Genomic DNA, 24,286 nt, shown 5'->3' with positions numbered 1-24,286 from the left:
GGGAGGCGGGCTGATGAGCACACCTGCCCACCCTGGTTGTGATGTGAGCGTCGTCCCAGGGAGCGCGGCCCGGCGGGGCCCCACCCGGCTCGCTCCTCTGCAGGCAGCAGCCCTGAGCTCGCTCCCTGGAGAGGCTGCACAGGCAGGAGCCCCCGGGGGCTGTGCGCCCCGAAGACGACCATCTCGGCAGACTCGCGCCGGTCGTGGCTGAGTCTGCTCAACGGCGAGGAGCTTATCAGAGGTAAGGGCCCAATCTTCCTCTACATGTGATTTCTTGGTTATTCCACTCGGGGCATCTTATCGGAGATGTAAGAAAAAATGTTTTAAAATTGACTAACTTGTAGTAATTTGGGGTGACAAACTATTTCATGACGTTTTAAAACTCTATACAGACTGGAAAGATATGTCTGCATTAAGCATCGGTCTCCTTCCTTCCGTCCGTCCGTCTTTCCTTCCTTCTGGAATTTAGCCGATGCTAACTCTTGACTATCATTTTACTCCCAACAAATCTATTATATTGCTACAGATCTCGCCAACTTCTTTTATTTAAAGCAGTATCAGTGGTAAGGCACTTTTAAAGACATTACTTAAAGAAGTGTTACGGGCATTTCAAACCTATAAGAAGCAGGGAGAGAGGATATTCTAATAAATTCATGTACCAATCACCCAGCTTCAAAAAATTACCTCGAGGGCTGTCCTGTTTCATCTCTAATCCCAGCTTGCACCCCTCCTCCCTGACTATTTCGAAGCAAATCCCACACATCATATCAATTCTTCCACAAATATTTCAACATGCATCTCCAAAAGATAGGACTCTTTCAAAGGGTAACCTCAGTACCATTGCTACACCCACAAATTAAGAGTAATTCCTTCCCATTATTAAATATCCGGCGGGTGTTACACGTTCCCGATTTTCTCTTTTTCTCATAATTTGATTCAGGATTTCCATAAAGGTCCAAACATTGCAATTGGTTGACTCAGCTCTGCAGTCTCTTTTAGTAAATGTGCAGCCCCTGCTTTGCTCCTTGCATTTTTTCGTTGAAGGATCTGGGTTGTTTGTTCTGAAGAGATTTCTTTTTTCACTGTTCACATTTTGCTGAACACCTGCTGTGTCATTGCCTTGAATCCTGTATTTCCTTGAATCCCATATTTTCTGCAAATTGGTAGTTAGACCCAGAGTTTTTATGAGATCCGGATTGTCGTTTAATTTTATCTTACTTTATGCAAAACCGCCTCAGAGGCAGAGCTGTATATTTCTATCAGAAGGCACAGGCTGTCCAAGGCCTCTTTCTCTTTGTAAAGATGGCTAAACTAACATCGATAAACTATCTAGATAGACTGAAAATAATTTAGGAATTGCAAAATAGTGGTATCTTGATTTGATCATTCCTTTTTTATTTGTTGTCTACAATGTGTCTGTAAAGCATGTGTTTTCCTCGTACATTGTCCAGTTACCCTGCGGCAGAATTCTTACAGAACAGGCCATGGGAGTTCTGATTATGTCTTTTATTTACTGTTTCTTTCAAAATAAGGAGTTGCTTTCTGAACATCCTCTAAATATGACCAACGGGATTTCAGTTTTGTTGTATTGTACACACGTGAATTAACATCTTGGACATCCTTCAATATTGCATCTATTAACCTTAAACTTTTGTTCAGATTTACCCATTACTGCCTCACGGGAGCCTCTTGAAGGTGGCCCCTGAGTTCTCTGGCCGTGGGTCCAGTAGTCTGGCACTGGACTAGCCCTCTGGCCATGAACAGCTACAGAAACTATACAAAACGTTTGACTTCCAGTTATCAGACTGAAGGTGGCACAGAATATAACCTGTGGCAGGAAAGATATGTAGGAAGTGGTGCCTTGGAGCCTTGGCTCTCTGCCTGGAAGGTATTTCTGGATCATGGCCCAGGATGGAGGAGCCCAAGCAGAGCAGGGGACCTCCCTGAGAAGAGGTGACTGAGATCAGGGTTCAGAGAAACTGACTGCTGGTTCACAGGTAATTTCACAGGTAACATGCGCTTGGAGTTTGGGGGGCAGAATAGTGGAGGACAAGGAGCCACCAGAGAGTTTCCCTGGAGTCTCTGTCTGAACCTTAGTCTGAGCAACTATCAAGGAATGATGACCAGCAAGAAACCAAGCCGAGAAAAGCTACTGCGGTCCACACAGAGCTGGGAGATATTTGAGTTCAGCCCAGCCTGAGTGCAGAGACCTTGCTGAACCCCCAGGGCATTCAGCAGAGGCTCCGGAAGGGTCCCCCCGAGGAGTGAGGCTAAGCCGGCCCTGAAAACAACAACTCTAAGCCCACTCTAACAAGGCACTAAAAACTCCAGTAAACAACTAAAAGGGTCAGGTTAATGCTTAAGTAAGGTAATTGCCTTCCAAGTGCCAAAGCCCAGTGCTCCTGAAGGGAAGACAGGAATCCAGACGATGCTGGATGATACGGACGATGTCAAGCATCCAGTTAAAACTACTAGGCACGTGGCGAAGCGGGACCTGTGGTCCACGACCAGGAGAAAAACTAGTTAATAGAAACAGAGCTGTGACTTTCTAACCGTCAAACCGAAAGATTTCAATTTAGTTGTGCTCTTCCTACTTGCCAGCATTGTTGCATGATGCCTACGACCGTGCCTCTCCATCACTGGTTTCCATAGCGACAGGCACGCCCAGATACCCACTGCTTCTCCCATCACTTCTTACCCTCCTTTGCTGGCTCTTGGGTGGGCCTCAATCCTGAGCATGAGGCTTTCTCGTGGCTTCTCTTTCTTTTTCCACTTGCTGGATGACACCAAAAGCTCTCCTGGGTAGTCTCATTTACTCCTATGTCTTCAGCTAAAAATTTGTTTTGCAGAAGATTCTACTTTTATAATAAAAATATTGAAGTAGTCACTGTCATTATGATGCCTGTACATTAGACTTCATCAAACATTATTACGTAAATTATTCCCCTTGATTTTCGCTAGAGTCCTATGGGAAGGAAAATTCAGGAGTCCTTAACAAGAAGGAAATGGAGGCTCAGAGATTCAGGTACTCTCTCAAGGTCACCTGCTGGGGAACAGCTGGCACATTCTAGAATCTAGGATTTCGGTCTCTTGGTACCATGCCCTTGGCAAACCTGTGGTGTCCTAGAGCGTATCCTTCATGACCCACAAGGATCGAACACGTGATGGATTATCTCATATTCGATAGTTATGACACGTGCTGCCAAGAAGTTGGTGGAGAAGTTTATTTACTTTTGAAAGAGAAAAGTCTCCTTTTTGGGCAGTGATGTGCAGACAATCTCTTTGAATAATGTCTTTAAATGGACAGAGGCAAAGCCTGTCAGGTGATTCATGCACCACGTCGACATTCCAAAGTGTCAGATTGCACAATGTGCTTTCCTTTCTCCCTCTGAGCGATCTGAACGATCTGTGCTCACATGCTCTACCTCAGAGTTACATGCCAGTGTGGGCGCTCAGTCTCATTATAGACGCGGGTCCTTATCTGTGTGGAAACAGGCAGCAGAGTCCAGGGCGGCTCCAGTAGCAGGCTGGTTGCTGGCATTTGAATTCATTGGTATTCACTTTCTTTATAGGGAGCCCAGTGCCTTGCATGACATGCATCTGTCAACGGTGATGATAGATTCCTTATGTAGTTCATGCCCCTTCGCGGTTGTCAGGAACGCCCCTTAACCCAGGAATCTCTGACATGCTCTCTGATGTAATCCTGAAGCTTTTTATTTCGGTGTCTGACTTGGAAAGTCAAAGGGTTGGACACATTTTAACTTGTCTCAGTTTGCCTTGGTGTGGTCGAATCCGGATCAGACTCAGTGGTCCTCAGGAAACAAGAATCCACATCCCACCTTCCACGTGCGCACACACACACACGCACACACACACACACAATCAAAAGCAAAATTGAAACACAAACACACACACACAAAGAAACAAACAAAAAACACTACAAAAACTAAATTTTCACTGAAGCTTTTTTCTGTCCAGATCTATTTATCAGCCACAGTTTAAAAGTATTAATGTGAAACATAATTTAAAGTAAAATCTAATAGCAACATGTTACATCATTGCCTCTATCATGCGTGTGAATTTCACACAGTCTCTTCTGTTCTTCAGGGTAGCCCGTGTGATGGCTTACCCTAAATTCTGCACAACAACAAAATTAAACTTGTGTTGTTTTCAAAGGAGGAACAAGTTGCATTTTTGTAGGTGTTAATATATCAAGTGCTAACAATGTTTGGTATTGGTGCCCTGTGTACCTAGTGTATTTTTTAGTGGGGATAAAAATCATATTTTATAATTTTGTATTTTTATTCCTGTTAAAAATGTATGCTTGTCACTAGGAAGCGAAAGTCAGGGCGAAGAGAGTACGGGGCAGAGAAAGAGTGGGTGTGTGGTGTCGTTTCTGAATTCCTCTTGCCCTGGTGCCTGTCCCCCTACCGTGAAGGCATGCGTTTCCACTGGGTCTGGAGTTTTGTGTGCAGTGAGTCCCACACTGCTTCACACTAAGCGTGCACTCAAAGCTGCACAATTTCAAGTGCTTCTCTTTCCTGCGGTGCAACCACACACCGCGGCAGCAGAGAACGCTTGGCGACAGGCTGCGTTTCCTTTTGCAAACAGCCTCAGCAGACTGTGTTCTGTATGTTTCCATTTCTTGCCACCTTGAAGCAGTTAGGTTTGAAATGGACTCCTAGGGCTTGTCGGGGCGATTAAGTTGGCATGAATACAAGATGGGGTGGCGTCCACTTGTGTTTCTAGAAAACACACAGTGTTGATCTCACTGGAAAGTACATTTACATCAGTGGTTTAATAAATAGATTATTGTGGTTTGGTTTCCCAGGATGCTCAAAATTTAAAGTTGAAACTGTTGGTAAAACAACACCGGGCGAGTCCCCTGGTCCTACACGGAGCGTCTCTGAGACCCTCGGCAGGGCCAGCACACGGAACCTGTTGTTGGGTAGGGGCTGTGGTGTTCGGTGGGACGGTGCAGACGCAGAGCTCAGGACTCGGATCTGCACGGGGCTATTAGCCTCCCCAGTGAATTCATGAGGAAAGCGAGGTTCGTAAAACATAATTTATTCTCTTTCTATTTTGATAGCCCGTCTCTTGTTAGGTTATTCTACATCTTTAAAAAGATGGCTGCCCGTGTCCATAAGTGACAAGAAAGCTTATTCCGAGTCCCATGAATATTTAAATGAGGTTTGTAATGAGTCAGTGTACTTAGCATATGCAAGTTGTGTTAAAACGATGTTCTATTTAAATGGGGACAAAAGGGGCTCAGAGCCAGGAGTCAGAAATTTGGGTACAGCTGTCAGTGTCCCTGCTGCATGCGGGGTCCTGTCCTTGTCTAAGCCTCTTGGGTTTTGGTGACACAGTTTCTTCTTCTGTGTGATAAAGGAATCAGCTGACACCATCTTCACGTTCGTGCCCCAGTTGCTGAATTTCTGGGAGTCTGTATTGTATCATTTGGCTGAAATGCATCTTCTTTTTCAGCGTTTTAGCTTGTCTATGTCACAATCAACAAGCTGGAACAGAAACAGGCTTTAATTAAATAACTTAGTATGCTGTACGGGGGCTGAAGGCCGGGGAGTGTAAGGACTGACTCCTAAGGGGTGGCTCCAGGGCCAACTCCACCTGCCCCAGGAGATCCTCCCAGAGACAGCCGACCGCTGTGGGTTTTAGCAACTCACTTCAAAGTAATAGATGGCTCGGCGGAAAACTCCCTTCAGTGCTGAAAATGACTGCATTCAAATCAAACGTTTAGCTAAAATGTTCCTCCTTCTTCTTCTGTGCTGATTGGATGTCGACCAAAGGAACACTGGCCCCAGTGTCCAGCGTCCATTTTATTCCCTTTCGATATACTGATGTCAAATGAATATGCAGATTTGAAAGTAAATGTGATGAAAATGTTTACGTTTAACTGTTTTATAAATATACGTATATACACACATCTATGTATATAGAACTCCTATATATGGAGTTTTTAATATATAAAACCTGCTTTGATTAATTCATTTCACTAGAGACAGAAGTCTTACTCAAATAGGGATTTTGTAACGTTCTCAGCCAGACTGTGAACGACGTATTTACACCTCAGTGCCCGGGTTCCGGATCAGTCAGGACAGACGAGGGCAGCCCACACTGAGGTAACAAACCTCGAGATCCCACCTGGCTTAACACAGCGTCTGGTGTCCGCCTCGGGCCTCGGTCTGATGAGGGTCAGGCAGCTGTCTTCCGAGTGTGTATTAGGGGCCCAGGATTCTTTCATCTCAAACACGGGGGAAGGAGAGCCCAGAGAAATGTCTGAAGTGGCCTCTGTCACACCCCGCCGGCCGGCATCTGGTCACACGTCATACGTAAGAGAGGCTGGAGTGGCCCCGGGGTGGGGTTCGGGGGAAATTCTCTATTCGCTGCCACAATTCTTCATCCACACTCACTGTGATGCTCCTTCTGAGTAACTCTCAAGAGAAAACAGACGAGTATATTTTCCTCATGGGCCACAAAACCAAAGGAAAACAAAAGAATTGGCATTGTCCTACAAGGTGGCAAGAATGTTGTGAAAAATATTTATTTAATGACAAAGAAAATTTGTTTAAAAAATTTACTATTAGTGAACTCAGAGTAAACAGACCTGGCTCCTGAAATTCGACAGAGGGCACTGACATGGTTGGTTCTTCTTTGGGGGAACCACCCGAAAAAAGGTCATGTCCAGACTGGGGAAAACTTCAGAAAGTACACACCTTGGTTTCTTCCAAACAGAATTTACAAGGAAAAATGAATAGATGGAAGGGGAAATTAATAGATTATAAAATATTTAAGTGATATACCTACCAATTACAATTGTGGACCTTGTTTGGATTCTGATTCATATAAACTATTAAAAAAAAGTGACATTTATGAGACAATTAGAGGTTTGTACACTAACTGTATATTTGAAAACATTAAAAGAATTATGGCTGGTTTTTAGAATGATACTTTGATCGGTTTGTGTAAATAAGCTTTCATGAACTTTAGAGGCATACGCTAAAATATTTTAAAATGAAATGATGGGTCTTGGGTTTTCTGCAAAATAATGAGGAGGGTGGGATAAATGGAAAGTGGGGTAGGAATGAAACTAGACCGATCTTGAGTTGGTGATTTTTGAAGCCAGGTGCGGACACATAAGGATTTATCATTCTATTTTATGTTTGCACGTCCAACAATAAAAAATTTAAAACAAATCCTCCCAAACATAGTACTTGATTATTAGAGAATTATTATTATTTTTTACTTTAGATTCAATGCCTCTTGTTTTACATCTAAATTTCTCTTTCTGTTTACTTTGTTTTTTTATTAATTTTTATAATGAAGTAGAGTTGATTTACAATGTTGCATTAGTTTCAAGTATGTAGCAAAGTGATTCAGTTATATGTGTGTATATATATGTATATATACATATATATACACAATTTTTTCAGATTCTTTTCCATTTAGGTTATTATAAGATATTGAATAGAGTTTCCTGTGCTGTACAGTAGGTCCTTGTTATTTATCTATTTTGTGTATAGTAGTGTATATCTCCTAATCCCAAACTCCTAATTTATCCCTCATTTTACTTTGAAGTTTTAGAAAATTGTTTCACTCTTTTCACATTGACTGTGGTTTTATCAGATTAATTTTTAATAATTAAAATAGAGAATGAGATGTTTCAAAACGTGTGTGAGCAGCAGAACCAGCCGTCGTCCTCTCCCTAGTGGCAGGGACCAGCGCTGCCCAGAGCATCTTAGCGTGTGAAAGCAACGCGCTAGCCTGTTGCCAGGATACACTCAGCAGAGGCAGCCGACTAAGGAAACACGCTTTCCTTCATCACTTCCTGAGCATCTCCCTCGAATTTTCAAGACTACTTGGAAAAAGATTAAGTTTCCCACGAAGGGTCATTTTCTGGAAAGACTACTAAACCACTGAGCTTAGCAAATTTGAGAGAACCTCTGTACCAAAATTAAACAAAAGCCCCTTTTATTCTTGACCTAGCAAACTGTGTCCATTCAGCTATGATGAGAAATAATCTTAAGGTATTTGAGTCTTGCTTCCAGTTCTGAAACCCTTGAGATGGAACCCCTGAGGATGACCTGCCCCATTCTCAGGACAGCCCAGCAGTCTACCTGGCATTAGCTCTGCAGTCTCAGTTAGGACCAGCTTCTGACGTCCCACAGAAGCAACACTGTGTTCTTTCTCCAGCACTCTTGATCAACATAATAAAGCTTTTTTTTTTGGCACTTTGGGTGAAGGGTGAAGAAGATTTATAAAGCTACAGTTCAGAATATAAATAAGACCAAGTGCTGAATTTCTCTCTCTCCAATATGATCAGGTTCCTAATAGGCAGCTCTTAGTCACTGTGTCGTATTTCAAACCCTTTAACTGAAGCGCAAATTATACTTTGAATCTGAGGAGAACTAATTGGATGACATTTCAGGACAGGAATGTATCTCTCAACGTTCCACGGTCCTTTCCAGTTGGATTTCCATTGTATCTTCAGTATGAGTTTTGTTTTACACCTATATGGAAAATCCTCCATGAGCTGGTGGTTCTGACTGTCCAGGCTTTTCCTGTTACATCCCTCCGCTCATTTAAATGACCTCTCATGGGTGGCACGTGCCCGATGTCGTGTAATGAGCACATAAAATGCCCGTGTGAACTGTCCAGGTTGGAGTGTCACTTGGAAAGTAATGCTGGCATTAATTCAAAGGACTTGGAAGAAACCCATTCGCTTCCTCCTATCAGCAGTTCAGACTTGCAGGCGTGTTCAGGGGATTCTTGATAATGAACACTTTGCAATATTGATCTGGAGAACTCCCATATTACTTTGAATAAATAAATCCCACCGGCTTCAGAGATGGGGAAGTCATCTAACTTTGGAACCTGCTCAGATAGCAAGGGGAAGGGAAGTCCCTAGACTTTTCCAAGTTTTCAGCCAATCAGTCAGACAAAAAGTGTCTACTGAGTTTTCACTTTCTAAGCAAAAGCTGTGAAACAAGAAGGCACGGTTCTGGCCCCATGAGACTACACACATTAATATATAGAATATAAAAAATTGCAAAATCATAGTTCACTGTGCCTGGATCCTGGCCTGCTCCAGGAGTGAGAGACCAAAACTTTAGAAGAGTTGAGGACAAGGCGTGGTGAGGGAAACCGTGCAGTAGGAGACTGATGTTGGGCAGTAAGTGAGCTAGAAATTCTGGTAGATGAAAGCATTTTTTAAAAACACTTTGCAAGTGAAATCAAAGTGAACGTGTGATTAAGACCACTGCCACTGCCTTTCTTTTCTTCCCTAAGACAACGGCTCAGCTTCTCCGGAAGGACACGCAGGAGCAGAGGCAGTGAGAGACTGAAGATTCCTGTTCATCCTGGTGGGTTCCCTCCTCCTGGCCGGTTCCAGGAGGCTCCACCTTCTCCGCTTCACTCCACTGTCCCTTCCCAGCTGTCTGCTCGGCTGACTTCAAGGGGCAGCCCAGAACCTGGAAGCCCAGGGAAAACTTTTGCCGTCTCCCACAGCCGCAGGAGGTTAAATATCTAAAACAACTCCTTTGTTACGGAAAGTGGTTCACTTGGCCCCAGGGACTCCCCTTGCCCAAATGCCGCCCCTTCCATCTCCAGGTCTCCCCTAGGCCCACATGCCCTCTCCCCCCCGGCATTGCCTCCTGACCTTGGGTGCCGCCCAGAGACTAAGCATGGATTTTTTTGATCGACCGACCCACCAAAAGAATTAGCTGAGCAATTGTCACGTGACAGTCACTCCGCAGGGCACTAGGGCACAAAGATGAATCTTCAGGGAGCCCCAGTGAGAGAGACAAGTATACACAGAGATAAAGCTTGACCTCATTCACCACCTGAAAGGGACTCTTCCAAATCCTGTGACTGGTGTTTCTCTTTTCCTTTTTAAACAGCTTTATTCCATGTAATTGGCATGCAATAAGCGGCATATGTTTAAAGTGTATTAATCTGATACGTTTTGGCATATGTGTTTGCCTGTGAAACTGTCAAACCAATCAAAATAGCAAGTCCATCCACCAGCCCCCAAAATGTCCCCACGACCCACTGTAATTCTGTCTGCCCCTCCCTCATCGATCCACTTTGTTATGGTAGGTCAGCTTGTGTTTTCTAAAAATGTGTATAAATAGAATTATATTTTTTGTAATTTTTTTGTCTATCTTCCTCCCTTCAGCATAATCATTTTGAAAGTCAGCGTACGGCGGTGTGGATCAGTGGTTCTTCCCTTTTCATCACCGAGTGGCGTTCTGCTGTAAGGATATACTGCCATTATCTATTTTCCCTTCAAGGCCATTTGGGTTCTTTCCAGTTTGGGGCCGTTAGAAATAACACTGCTGTGAACATTCAGGTACATGTCTCCACATGGACATCTGCTTCTGCTTCACTTGGGTAAATAAAGAGGAGCAGAATGGCTGGAGAAGATGCTAGATGTATGCTTACGTTTTTCAGAAGTTTCCAAATTGTTTTCCAAAATCACACATCCCCAACAGCAGCGCATGAAAGCTCGAGTTCCTCCACATCCCCACCAGCACTTCAGACTATCAATCTTTGTAATTTGAGCCATTAAAACAGGTGTGGCACCACGCTGTGGTTCCCTGATGGCTAACGATGTGCCATCGCTTCCTGTGTCTGCTTGCCTTTCGTACATCTTCTTTGGTGAAGTGTGTGCTTAAATCTTTTCTCCTGTTTTTTAATTGAGTTGTTTGGTTTCTGATTACTGAGTTTGAGAGTTTCTTATATGTTCTGGATTCATGCTCCCCATCAATATGTGATTTGCACCTCTTGTGTATTTATAATCTCTATGATGTGCATCACTTTTAGGGTTATTATAAACTCTTAATGAATTGAGACTTTAATGAGATTACTTTCTTTATCCCTGATAGCTTTGCTCTGAAATCTACCTTGATACTAAGTTATTCTCCTAGTTTTATTAGCTTTAGCATAACATATTTTCCATATTTTTAACTTTTTTGTGTTTATATTTAAAGTGTTTTTTCCTCATGGCATCAAGTTAGGTCTTGGATTTTTGGTCTAAACTGATCATCACTGTCTTTTAATTGGGGCAGTTAGAGGACTCGTTTTTAGGGTGATTATCAACACAGCTAAGTTTAAACTAACTGTCTTGCTGGTTGGTTTCCATTCGTCCCATCTGGTTTTTTTTTTTTTAACATTTTTCATTTTTTTCTACCTTCTTTTAGGTTGAGTCTTTTTTTTTCATTTCATTTAGTTTCATTTCATCTGTTATGTTGGCTTGTCAGATATACCATTTATATCTAACACGTCATTTTGTGGTTTCTTCAGGGCATACAGTACACGTTTTAACACATCACAGTGAAACATCCATGGTGTCACGGCACTTGGCACAGACTAGAATCTTCACAACAGTACACACCCGTTTCTTCTCTCACCTTTGTGCAGCTGTTGTCATAGCTGCGTAAATGATACAAACCCCACAATACATTGTTAATAGTTTTTGTTTAAATATTCAGTCTTCTTTCTAAAAGATTTAAAAAATAATTTAAAATGTCTTCTATATTTATCCCTGTAATTATTCTTTCTGATGCTCTTCACTCCTTATGCAGATCTGCGTGTCGTTCTGCTCTCACGGTCCTTCAACATTTCTCATAGCAGGGACCTGCTAGTGACAAGTTCTTCAGCTTCTGTATGATTGAAAAAAGCTTTAATTTAGCTTCATTTGAAAGATATTTTGCTGGTTACTGAATCCTAGACTGACTTTTTTTTTTCCCTGTACTTTAAAGATTTCACCTGGCCATTCTGTCACTTGCATTGTCTCTAATAAGAAATCTAAATCATTCTTCTCTTCGATCTCCTCGGGGTAAAATCTGTCTTTTTTCCCTCTGGTTGCTGCTGCACTTTTTTTTTAATCACCGTTTTTGTACAGCTTGTGCCTGGTGTGACCTGGCCTCGCTTCTGCCACGTTTCTCATACTGTGGCTGCGCTGAGTTTGCTGTGTCTGTAGGTTTCTTGTTTTCATAGCATTTGAAGAATTTTCAGCCATTATATCTTTAGGTTTTGGGTTTTTTTTCCTTCTTTCCCCTTCACTCCTTCAGGGAGTTGAATTGCACATATTTTAGACTGCTTGAAGTTTTCTGACAGCACAGAGATACTGCATACATACATTTAAAATTCTCTTTATTTTGTTTTGGATTGTTCTGAGTGTTAGCATTCACTAAACCTCTTCTAAATGTCTACTCGGTCATTTATCCTACCCAGCGTATTTTCATGCCACACGTTGTAGTTTTCATCTCTAAAGTTTAGACACATGGTTCCTTTTTATATTTTGCATGTATGTGCTTGACCTTTTGACCACGTGTAATGCAGGCGCAGTAGCTACTGGCGTCCCTGTCTGCTGATTCTCACAGCTGTGCCATTTCTGAGCCGGCGTCAGTCAGCTGGTTCTCGCCTTCAGGGGCTGTATTTCCCCGCCTGGTGATTTTTCACTGGATGCCAGAGGTGGTGAACTTTATCTCATTGGGTGCTGTGTATTCGTGTGTTCACACAGATCTTCTCCAGTCTAGTTCAGGGCTATTCAGTTATCTGGGAACCCGTTTGCTCTTTCCTCCTGTGATGTCAGGCAGGGTTGTCGTGGTCTTCAGGTTAGCCTCGTTATTCCTGCCCACTCGGGCAGGATCCTCCTTCGCAGCCTGGTCGGTGCCCTGTGAACCAGGAGGTTTCTAGTCGAGCCCATGGGAAAAGCTGGCCCTTTGCGAGCGCTGCCTGCTGTTGGCCCGATCCTTTGGGTGATTCTTCCCAACCTTGCATGGTTTCTCACATGCACACGCTTATCACTGATCTGCTGAATCACTGAGATGGGCCCTCTGGCTCCCCAGAGTTCTCTCTCTTTGCGGACCCCACCCATCACTCCATCCTGTGAACCATGATCACTGGGTCCCCGGCTCCTCCTCTATTCAGTGTCCATCTGGATCCAGGCTCTGTGTTCCTGACCTGTGTCTTGGGAACTCTCTCAAAGTAGTGAGCGAAGGCTACTTCAGATCTCATCCCATTTGTCCCACCTCTCAGGGACAGCCCCGCATCTCTCGGGGGCAACCATCCTTCATTGCCTGCCATCTTGTGTCTTGAAAGCCATTGTTTCATATATTGTGTTTATTTTTTTGTTTGGTTTTAGGTAAATCCAGACCTTGCCCCTCCATCTTGGACAGACATAGAAGTCCTGTATGACTACATTGTAGTCATTTTTGAAAAAGTTCCCCTCCATTCTCATCTCAGTCTCCATCCCCACAATGCCCTGCCCCCCACATCCCTACAAAACCAGTGACTAGACAGCAACCTACCTGGAGGCCACAATGACGGTGCACAGCTGGGTGGCACTTCCCATGGCCCGGAAGTGGGCGAGGAGGGCGAGGTATTGGAGAGCCTCTTAGAGAGGGTGACTCTAGAGGTATTTCTAAGGAACAGAAAAGATGAATGAACAAGAGAGGACGAGGTGGAGGGAAAGCTGAGGAGACCCTGATCCTGCCTCCCAGGGCTTCCTTTCCAGGAAGGAAACACAGCATCTATTGTAAAAAAAAAAAAAAAAAACAAAACAAAAAAACCCCCCAAAACATTAGAACCATTAGAACCTTAGACTATGAAAAATAAGAGTCATGTATCTCTGTTGGGTTAAAAAATAAAGAGTGGAGGAGATAATCTCCTTTAACGCCAAGTCAGCTTTCCAATAACGGAGCTTGAGAAGGTAATCTCCACTTGACTTCATGCAGGATGACAACCCCGGAACGTTATTCAACCACAAGAGGAGTGGGAGAAAGATGGAAAAAGAGGACAGAGAGGAGGGGAAACTGCAGCCTAGCTGAGCTCACACTCGTGGAACGATTTCCACAATATGAGAATTTCTTCCATGAGAGTCAACTTCCCCACTGACTCTTCTCCAAGTCATGCAGAGACACTGAACGTGTCTCCCTGGCCAGCTTTCCTATCTGCAGTCTCGGCCCCCAGATGCCACCTGGCTTGCTCTCAGATGGTGTTACGTAATCTCCCAGTGATGCTTCCGCATCTCAAAGATTCTGCCCGTTTTCCCTTAGCTCAGAGTCGGACCCTTTGAAAGAGAACAGGTCCCGTTTCCCGCCAGCATCCTCCCCCTTAGTCACTGTGCTACAACTGCTCGGTAGTCAGATTTTCTCTTTCTTCCTGACAGATGAATTCTTTTTGCTTTTCTGATGTCGGTTTATGTGATGTTTTCTCTGTGCTTGCTCCTTTTATAGAAGCAAGAACAGAAGGGAGCAGGGGGAAAGAGTTGCAGGAGAGAAGCCCCCAAGGGTGTATAATCACCTGTCCCTGCTCCCAGGCTGTCCTGTTTTTAATGCCCTGAGCCTTCTGGTACCCAAGGCTCAGAGGAAAATGCAGACACATGACGTTCAGCCTTCCTTACTTCAGGAAAAAAAAAAAAACCCAAAGAACTGCAGTGCAATTATAGGTCCTTAGCATTTAATAAAGCCCCCAGTGATGGATGCTGAACGTAAAATAAGCTGGCGTGGTGTCTGCTTTCTGAAAAGGCGAAACTCAAAAGACTGACCAGAGCAGACAAATCATACAAATGGACGAAAGGCTGAAGAAAATGGGGAGGAAGAGGGCAGAGACAGATGGCCAAGTTGACAAACCTTTTCTTTTTTTTCCCTTTAAGATAATTCTCCTGGGTTAGGACCACAGGACATTCTGGAGGGTCTTCTTTTTCTTTTCTTTCTTTCTTTTTCTCCTTTTTTCTTTTTTTTTGGTTTCATTTGCCTGTTTGTATTTAATCAAGGTTTGCTGTAAACAGTGAAGCCAAGCCTCTCCTGACCACGCTTACCATTAGGGGGTGGAAATGCCAAACTCCTACTTAGAATTACAACTCTACTTTGATGGAAAACCTTTCCAACCCACTCCGTTTTACATTTTTCCCCTTGGTTTTCTAAAACAGGACTGGAAAGTGCTAATGGAGTGTTTTGGAACTCAGAGTCCTTTGTGGCTTTCTAAGTCTCTTTAAAAAAAAAAATCAGCCCCATCACCATTAATCAGGGCTTTTGTGTGACTGGAGAATTAGAAGCCCCACACGTGGCAGGCGGGAGACACAGAAGCCTGGCCTCGGAGAGGGAGCAGCTAAACGTGGATGGGACGACTGAGGGCAACTGCCGCCCTGCGCCCGTGCGCTTCTGGACGCCACCCAAGTTATTAATAGCCATGGTGACAGTAGTGTACGTTATATTGCTCCCTCATCGACAAGAACGGAATGTCAGGCTGTGGGGACTGGGACATGGAAACTATGCGGGCTGGCTCAGTGGGGTTTTATTTTCTCCTTTTGAGGGCTTTCTGTTCTTTGGCTTTTTACCACGGCTCGGGGGCAAACATCTTCGTGGGTGACGAGCAGGAACTGAGCTCATGGGAACTGCCCGGCAGTGATCCTCAGATGACTTAACATGATGTGTACAGAGGGACAGGAGGGAGCGCGAGTCCACACGTGATGATCCGAGCCACCCACGAGAGTAAGCCTGGGCCACTCTGCCCTGACTCACTGGTGGCAACGCCCATTCCATGATAGGCTGGCCTCAGATTTCCTTTTGATCAGGAAAAGAGTAGCTTTTTTTTTTTTTTTTTTTTTTTGCCACTGATGTTGAGATTAACTCAAAAAGAGGAGCAGGAGCTGGATGGCCCCAGACCCCACTAAACCTCTCGGACAAAAGCCAGCAGGGGGCACAGAACACACTTACTGCCCCGGGCAAGTGTAAAGACAGGGATGAAAAAGCCATTTAAAACAAAAATCTGGGGTGGCATAAAGTAATTCCCCCCTTCATTGCTTGTTTCTTCTGTTTGCTCCTCCCAGTTCTGCGGCAGCGTAACCGGCCTGCAGCCCATGTGCGTCTGAGGCGCACGGCATGACGTCCCCTAGAGCTGTCGCGAGAGGGCCCCCCCCAGCAAGGCGAGCAGACCCCTTCACCTCACACAGAGCCAGAACGAAGGAGAAGGAAAAGCGGTGATTTTCCCTTGCGACGAGACGTCTTAGGGTTCGCTCTCTGCCACGTGTGACACACAGCGCCGTTCACCATATTGGTCACGTTACGCATGTTCATCTAATAACTGGGAGTCTGTCCCTGCTGACAGCCTCCCCCCACCCACCCGCCTCTGTAAACACAGATCTGATCCTTTTCTCTGTGCGTTCGTTCGTTCGTTTGATTTTGAGGTGTTCCTGACCTCCGACACAGGGGTGCCTCCTGACGCACTACGTGAGTCTTAACACATTCCTTCAGCTGTCTATTCAAAGGCATGTTGGTACCTTCGGCACCTAGTGTACAGAACTGAAGAATTTCCCCAGACGTCTGACAGTTAAACTGGTGCATCAGGCTTATTTCGCTTCTGCTCCTTCCAAGTTTTGGGCAGCATCTGGCTCTCCTCCCGGTCTTAGGATTAACCTGTTGTCGCCTCCGAGCCACGTGTTCTCATAGTGGCTGGGTCTGGGTGCCTTGAGCCTTGCTGCTGCTGCCGCCACTCCTTCACCCAGCGGCCCAGACTGTGACCCATTCAAGACCTGGAGCTCCGGGTTTCTCTGGTCTTTGTAAACCCTGGGACCACTGTGGACTCGTCCCTTAGTGAGTTCTTAAAAAAACCGACTGACGGTATCAAAGCCCGAAGGTCTTGTCTCTGAAATTATTCCTTAAGAAGCCATTCACTTCGTTGTTGCTGTTTTTCCCACAAAACAATCGGGGGAAAGATTACCACACACCAAACACGTAATCCTTTAACTTGAACAACAGAAAAAACTTAGGCTGCCTACCCGGTCGGGTTTCAGGTTTCCTCACCGTCCGTGTGTTTAGCACGTGCTGCGGGGCAGCCGCTAGAGCCTTCTCAGTTGCTTTGATTTCAGGATCTGCCCGGATTTTATGGAGACTCACACATGAAGTCTTTAAATTCCCACTTCACATTTCTTTCCACAACTTTAGATTTCAAAGATTTCTTCTGGGCCCTCCCGGGAAGAAGCGTGCACTTCGGGCCTTCGTGTGCCCCCCCTCACTCCCCCCCCGTGGTCAGGTGGGATGTTCTGTGCTTACTTGCAGTCCTAAAAGACACTGCTTTGACCCTGATAAACGCTGGCGCTCTGAATTCCGTGTGTTTCCCTGTCGTTTTCCTTGGGCTTGCCCGGGCGAGGTCTGACACCGTCAGATCATTGGGGGAGGGGGGCTTTATTTCCGATTTCACATCACTTTTATTTTCATCATTCAGAAAGAACACCTCGTCTTGGGAATAAGCGTCAGAGCAAACGTGGAAGACAATGGGCTCATGTTTCCAGCACAGTTAATCCTTGAAGCCACTTTTCTGTTTTGTTTTTTTAACTTATGTATATGTTCTTAAAACTGGTACCTTGACTAAGTTGCATTCTTCTGGCTAGAGACAAGCGTCCCCTTCCTCTGGGCACTACCATCGCTTTTGTATTTTCTGGCTGGGACAAATTCGTATTTTGGCTATTCTATCTTGTTTCCTCAAAAATGTCAATTATCCTATGATGATGAGTTTTGTAACATTTTAGAATTATCGTTTAGCAATTTATTGTACATCCACTCACCTCTCAGCCCCCAACACACACACACACACACACACACACACACACACGACTAGTACTCGTTTGAATGAGTGGGTATCAGACTCCAGCAAGTGGCACATCATAGTGACTGGCCTCTTAATTTTCTCTTTTCAGGGGTAAAATAGACTAGCAAATAGGACATATTTGTTCTTTTTCTTCCTTTGCCTCAGGGTTGCCTGCGATCACTGAGGAAAAGCAAACCTTCAGTATTCTGTTGCTACTCAAAGAGCTACAGATGGTTGAGGGGCAGAGCAGGCAAGTGCTAAGCAGCAGCTCTGGGTGAGATGATGACAGCCCACGTCCGCTCAGGTGACAGGCCACTCCCCCACGGGCCGCTCCAGCTCACGCTCACCTCGACGGCGTGTGCTGCATGGATGTAGCCCCCCGCTTTTATTGTTAAGCATACTGGGGATCACGACAGGAAAGAATATTTTATGCTCAAACAGCTAGTGCATGGAAGGCGATGTAGTCTGACAGCAAATTCTACTTCAGCTAACTGGATTTCTTTTCTTCTTTTCCCCTTTCCTCCTCAATTTCATTCTTCTTTTTTAATTTTGAATTTCTCCATCTTTTCATAAACGAATGCAATCTGTTTGCATTTACTGTGATTTCGTAGGTGTCTGGCGACACCCCGGCACCTCGTGCGCTGCTCTCACTGCGCCGCGCGCTGGAGCGGCTCGCGGACGCCGTCAGCCCTGCCTCTCTGTGAGTTAGCCACGTGAGTTTTCCTTTTCGAGGTTTTGAATGTTTCCTCTATTTGTCTGAAGTGTAAACTGTCTGTGTCATTTCTTGTAGTGTTTCTCTTGTAATTTTAATAAAAGAACCCAAACTTGGTCACTGGAAGCACTCCAAACCCACTCCTGCGCTGTGTTGGCCCTAGGACCCCCTTGGGTTCTGCTGCCACGGCAGGGCCTGGGCTCGCCTCCGGGTTCCTCTGTCCCAGAGGTGACATTTGCCCTTGAGAAGCCTGTGTGTGCTCCGGGCGCTCACTGCTCAGAGGGCTTGTTCCTTCTAAGTGCTTTCAGCGGATAGAGCTGGGATTTTTTTTTTCAATATTTTATTCTGAAAATGAAATCAAATCTGAAAGCGCAGAGTTCTCCCTCACATGTCTTCGTTCCAAGTCTACATGCACCCTTCTTTTCCCACCATTGCCAGCAACTGTAACATGTTAACTCATTTGCCAGACCTATCGTAAAACTAAGCAGGTCAGCCTTACCTTCGTGATACCAAGTTATCAGCAGAGTTACTAAGTCAAGTTCAAGGTGTCTTTGAATTTCTTTTTGTCTTTGGACTCTGTTCTAGTAAAGATACAGTTAAGATACTTGTTAAAAGTTACCTAAATTAATTCCTGTAATACATGTGATGAGATTATTATACTGACATGCTTCTTGGTTCATTTGTATCTGTATTTAATTTTAAGATTTTTTATTATTTGGATTAAATTTACTTTTTAATATGTAAAACACTTAGATGGGCCAAATTTGTGTAAAAAAATGCTTAGAGATTTCTTATCCCCAATGCTATCTCTTTGAGCTCATTTCCACCAATCTCCTATGCAGATCTTCCTTGACGTCCAAAGACGGGGTTACGTCCCAAGAAACCAACCTATTGTTAGGTTGAAAATAGTGTGAAAATGCTTTTAAAACACCTGATCTCCTGAGCATCACAGCTTAGCTTAGCCTGCGTTAAACGTGCTCAGAATGCTTCCATTAGCCGAGAGCTGGGCAAAATCATCCAACACAAAACCTGTTTCATAAAAAAAGGGTTGACTAGCTCATGCACCTCAAAGTGAACCAGCATGGCCGCTGGGTGCGGAGCTGTCAGTGTGGAAGCGGCGGCTCCCTGCTGCCGCCCAGCTTCACGAGAGGGGGCCCGTCACACCACGTGAAAACGAACTCCAGACAGAGGCTGCATTTTTTCACAACACCTGCCTTACGACTTATTTTCCTGTATCTGGCTGCGCCATAGGCACGGTCCCGAACGCAGGTGAAAACCACTGGGCACAGCCCACAGCCACCGTGTCCCTCACTCTACCATGCTTGTCCGTGACGGCAGCCGGTTGCCACCGAAGCCACAGCCCTGCCTTCAACGGGCACTTTATTTCCCACAGCTCTGGGCGTTAAGTGCGTCCTTCACCAGCGGATACGCAGACTACCGGTGTCTCATTCTTTAGTGCCAGCGGCATCTCTGCTGCCTTCAAGTCTAACAGGTCAGGTAAGTCATAGCAGATTCTTCTCTGAGAGCCTGGTGTCCGCAGATACTCCTGGTACCAGTGACCGCGCTGGGGAGGGTTCCGGGGAAGGAACGCCAACTCTGGCTAGTGTCTCCCAGACTTTTCACAAGAATATAAAAAGGCTTCCAGAATCTGAATTTTTGCTGAATTTGACAAAGTTACAAAGATGCCTCCAGAATCAGAGTTGAGTCACACTTTACCTGCCAGGCTGGAAAGCTGTCCCCTAAATTACCTACAACTTACTTATTTCAACAGACCGTCTCTCGCCCCGGAGACTGTGCTCTGGGCACCATTTCCTCACCTTGCTGAAGTCACGGTCGTTCGTTTCTGTGCTACTTCGTGGCCCTTGACTGTGCTGAAGCAGTTAGGTGTTCTGCTGAATTTGTTTGTGCTGCCCTCTTAGGGAAGGGCTGAAATGTGCAGGTGTGACGTCCATTTGAGATCATTTTCCTGGAGGGGGGGGGAGGGTTGCTGGGAAGGCTGAATGAATGACCAGGCAATGTTCCTGCTTGACTAGTCTCAGTGGCCCAGGATCTCTGATACCTGGGCACTGTCTCCCTCTCTGAACGGGCCCTTATGTGTCCTAATTCCAACAATTCTGCGTGGCTGATGATGGAAAAGAGAGGTGTCATGGGTTGATGTGTTTGGCTTCTCTCGCTGGAGTGTCCCGTTCATTAAGCCCCTTGCAGTTGGCCCTGAACCCCGTGTGTGTCCATGAAGAACTGTGGCACCAGCTCCTACTGTGGGCGTGGGGTGCTCCTGTGTCCACGTGAGGCTGTGGCTTCCTTTCGTAATTCTGTTGTCACTCTGCTCTACGTTTCTGGCATTTCTCACGTTTTCTGGTCTACCAGAAGTCCTGTATGCTGATTTAAATATTAAGTAATAATTTTATATTATTTTTAAGGATTTGGCATGGGATCAGAAGGACATGACAAATGCTACAGTCTGGTAACCTTGGAAACACCTGCACTGGCTTTCATTCATTCATTGACGCATTGTTTCATTTATTCACCTGCCAGGGGAGGCTGCTGCTCTCGGTGTGCCAAGGATTGAGCAACACCAAGAGTCTGGGAATGACAACAGCTCTCCAAATGCAGAACTTTCTTTCCCCTATGATGCGCATGTACTGTGCAACCTATTTATATAAAAATATGGAAAATGCTACTTTTGTAGCATTGATTATTTTGAAGGGGAGGATAAATTAGGAGTTTGGGATTAGCAGATACAAACTATACAAAATAGATAAACAACAAGGTCTTACCGTGTAGCACAGGGAACTATACACATAGTTGGTGATAACCTATAATGGAAAAGAATGTATATATATATATACCTGAATCACTGTGCTGTATACCAGAATCTAACATAACATGGTAAATCAACTGTACTTCTTCGGTAACAACAAAAAAAGACGATTTTATTCAACAGTAACGTTGGTAAACCACAATGGGGACTCTGCCAGGCAGACTGGCTCTGCTTGTTATCATTCACGACCTCGTTTGATGGATTTCAGTTTAACAGAGCCCCCAAAGTGGGTTCAATAAGAAAATCACCCTTCAGAAGGTGACAGACTTTATCCACTTTGCAACCAATTGTTTTAGATCATGGACCTCCATCCTCTTTGTTTGCTGAAATCTTAAAAGATAAAAACCTCAAATTGAATTTAGTTTTATTCCATTTTTCTTCAGAGCTTTGATCTTCCTCCCCTTGGAATGTATCAGTACTTTCATTCTCTTTGATTTTCTGTAGACTTTGGAGACTGAGTGGTGGCATCAGGGAAGCGTCCCCTGGGCGAGCTCTGGAGACATCCTTTGAAGCCGCACGCGCTTCCCGGGCTGTGGGGGAGGCAGGCCAGCAGATACGCCAGGACGTCTGTCGATGACGAATTCAAAGGAAGGAGGAGACACACTTGATGCGCTCCTATTATAAAGCAACAGTTGAAATAACTGCGTAGATTTATTCACCTTTAATATTTTCTTGTGAGACGACACCGAGATTTTCTTCTGCCATTGTAATGACCTGGTCCGCTACATAAAATCCAGATTATACTGTGCTGTCCAATCACAAAAAAGTGATATTTGAGGTATAAATAGATTTTTTAAAAATCCGAAAGTGATCTGAGAAATCAGGACAGGTGCTGGAGATGTATTATAGGCAGCTAATAAGACTTACCCTTTGAAAAAGTCATCTTTAAAGTTTTACAAAGCATCCTGGATTTTAGAGAAACTTACTGAAACCACAATAATGGGAACATCCCAGGGGTCTGCAGTACTCAGGTAAAGAGAAAAACTACAAAGGTAATTCTTCCAGGCTCTAACTCAGCATGCTACAACCCCTTGCTATGTGGGTAACTTTGTAACTCACACGGGTAGAACACTGTAGAATCTGTTTGATAAAGTCATTGCTTATGAATAAGATGTAAAGGAAATAGAATGGGGGTGAAGAATGTATTTTTAGTTTTCTGAAAGCAGTGTTACTGTTCTGGGAAACCATGAACATTGTAGAGAATTTACCATTGCACAATAAAAGGAAATATAATTGCTCTCATCTCCATTGCATGGATTTTTATGTGCAGCTAAAAACAATTTGAAAAATGTGATGAAATTACACCAAACTTTTCCTTGGAACACCGTTGGGTTTTTGTTTTTATTTTCCCAGCTTTGAAAATTTTTTTGCTGAAAATTTCCCAATGAGAATTAAAAATAAAAATTTTTAACTTCTAACTAAAGATATACATTTAAAAGGTGGAAAAAGTTAGCAGTGCAGAGCAATAGCCAGTGGGTGAAATGCTTCCACTGCAGGGTGCCCTTATGTAACAGCCTCATGTCCTTCGCTGTGACAGAAGCTGAGGTGGATGTCTGGCTGAAAGTGGTTAAGAATAGAATTTTCCCAGAAATGTATCCACACTTCTAGACTATGGAATTCACAATGTATTTCTTGTCCCAGTTGTGTGATGTTCATATGCGACGGTCATTTCCAAACCTAAGATTTTAACTTGTTGTTGCTTTCATTGGGTAGCAGAATTCTACTAAATTATATACCACTATTTAAGAATACTGAGGACATATTTTTCCACTGTAGAAAATACCTTTTAAATCATTTTAACCCACCCTAAACATTTTGATAGCAGTTTTTAGTAACCTCTCATAAAGTATTATTTTTAAAAGCAATAAGATTGGGCAGTTTTTGAACAGAGGATAATAATTCATACCAACTATGTTGCTAAACATAAGGTCTCAGGCCCAACAATCCATCATAATTCATACCTTATGGTCTGATAGCAATTAAAACACCATCATTAAATACACTGCAAACATACATAATTGTGGAAATCTTGCTTATGTGGAAAAGCATTCAGTGCTTTATTATCCAGAACAGTACCTTTGTTTATTATTTTGACAATGTTGTAATTGTTGAGGAACTTAAAGAATCATTCCGAGGGGACCTTTAATGCCCACACAGATTTGGACTTTATCCCATATTACGACGACTGGTAATGCTGTTAATACCATCACGGCTGTGAATGCTCTGAGTCTCAGCTGACTTTCCTGTCCTGTAAGTGGAACAGGCCTGATCAGCCGGCTGTAAGGCAGTGAGGGCCACAGATTGAAACCCCTGCGCTGCGGAGTCCAGACCGCAAAGCACAAAAGGCGGGACTTCTGAGTTCAGAGACTGTTTCAGAAAGTCTTCCCGGGGTCGGCCTTTAGCTCTAGAAGATGAAGGACCCTGGATGAGACACAGGCACCACTGGACAGAGTAAATACTTACTTACACGTGATGCTCATGCTGCCTGGAATGGGTGACGGGCAGGTCCGGGTGGCCGCTGCCCGAGCCCCGGACTGCCGGAGCCGCACGGGCAGAGCAACCGGAACAGTCACAGCAGGTGCTCGGCGCACGTTCTCACAAGCTCTCACAAGCTCTCACAAGTCTCATGCTTGAACTGTTCGCTTTTCACTCTGGTGTAAATAAACACACTGTGTGTGTGTGTGTGCAGAGAAATCCAGCTCACTGTTTTAATTTAACAAAGGTCGTGAAGTGCCTCCAGTGTGAAGGCCTGGCCAAGGAAGAGGTGGCTCGCAGGAGGCTGGCATCACTGTTGCTCTGTGGCTGAGGTTAGGCAGTCGGACGTCAGGGGCAGAGGGAAGAAAGGCGGGGAGTGGGGCTGGATTGTTGTCAAGCTGGAGAGGGGCAGACACCTCCCTGAGATTGTCGGGTGATGTCAGCCATGTTACCACTTGACCATGTCTTCACAGTCTCTTAATGTCCTGCATTCTGATGCTTTGACATCTGGGCCTTGCTGACACTGGAGCGACTGCCCCTCCCCAGGCCAGCCTGGTTCGAGAGGGAGAAAACCCCAACCATTTTAGGGCCACACCCCAGCCACCCCCTTTATCTGCCTCTCCCTCTCCAGGCCACTGTCCCCCTGCCCCGGGCCAGCCACCAGACAA

The sequence above is a fragment of the Vicugna pacos genome, chromosome 14 (assembly GCF_048564905.1).
Source record: "Vicugna pacos chromosome 14, VicPac4, whole genome shotgun sequence".
NCBI classification, from domain to species: Eukaryota; Metazoa; Chordata; class Mammalia; order Artiodactyla; family Camelidae; genus Vicugna; species Vicugna pacos.
The sequence above is the reverse complement of the archived record's forward strand: the minus strand, read 5'-3'. Positions refer to the sequence as shown.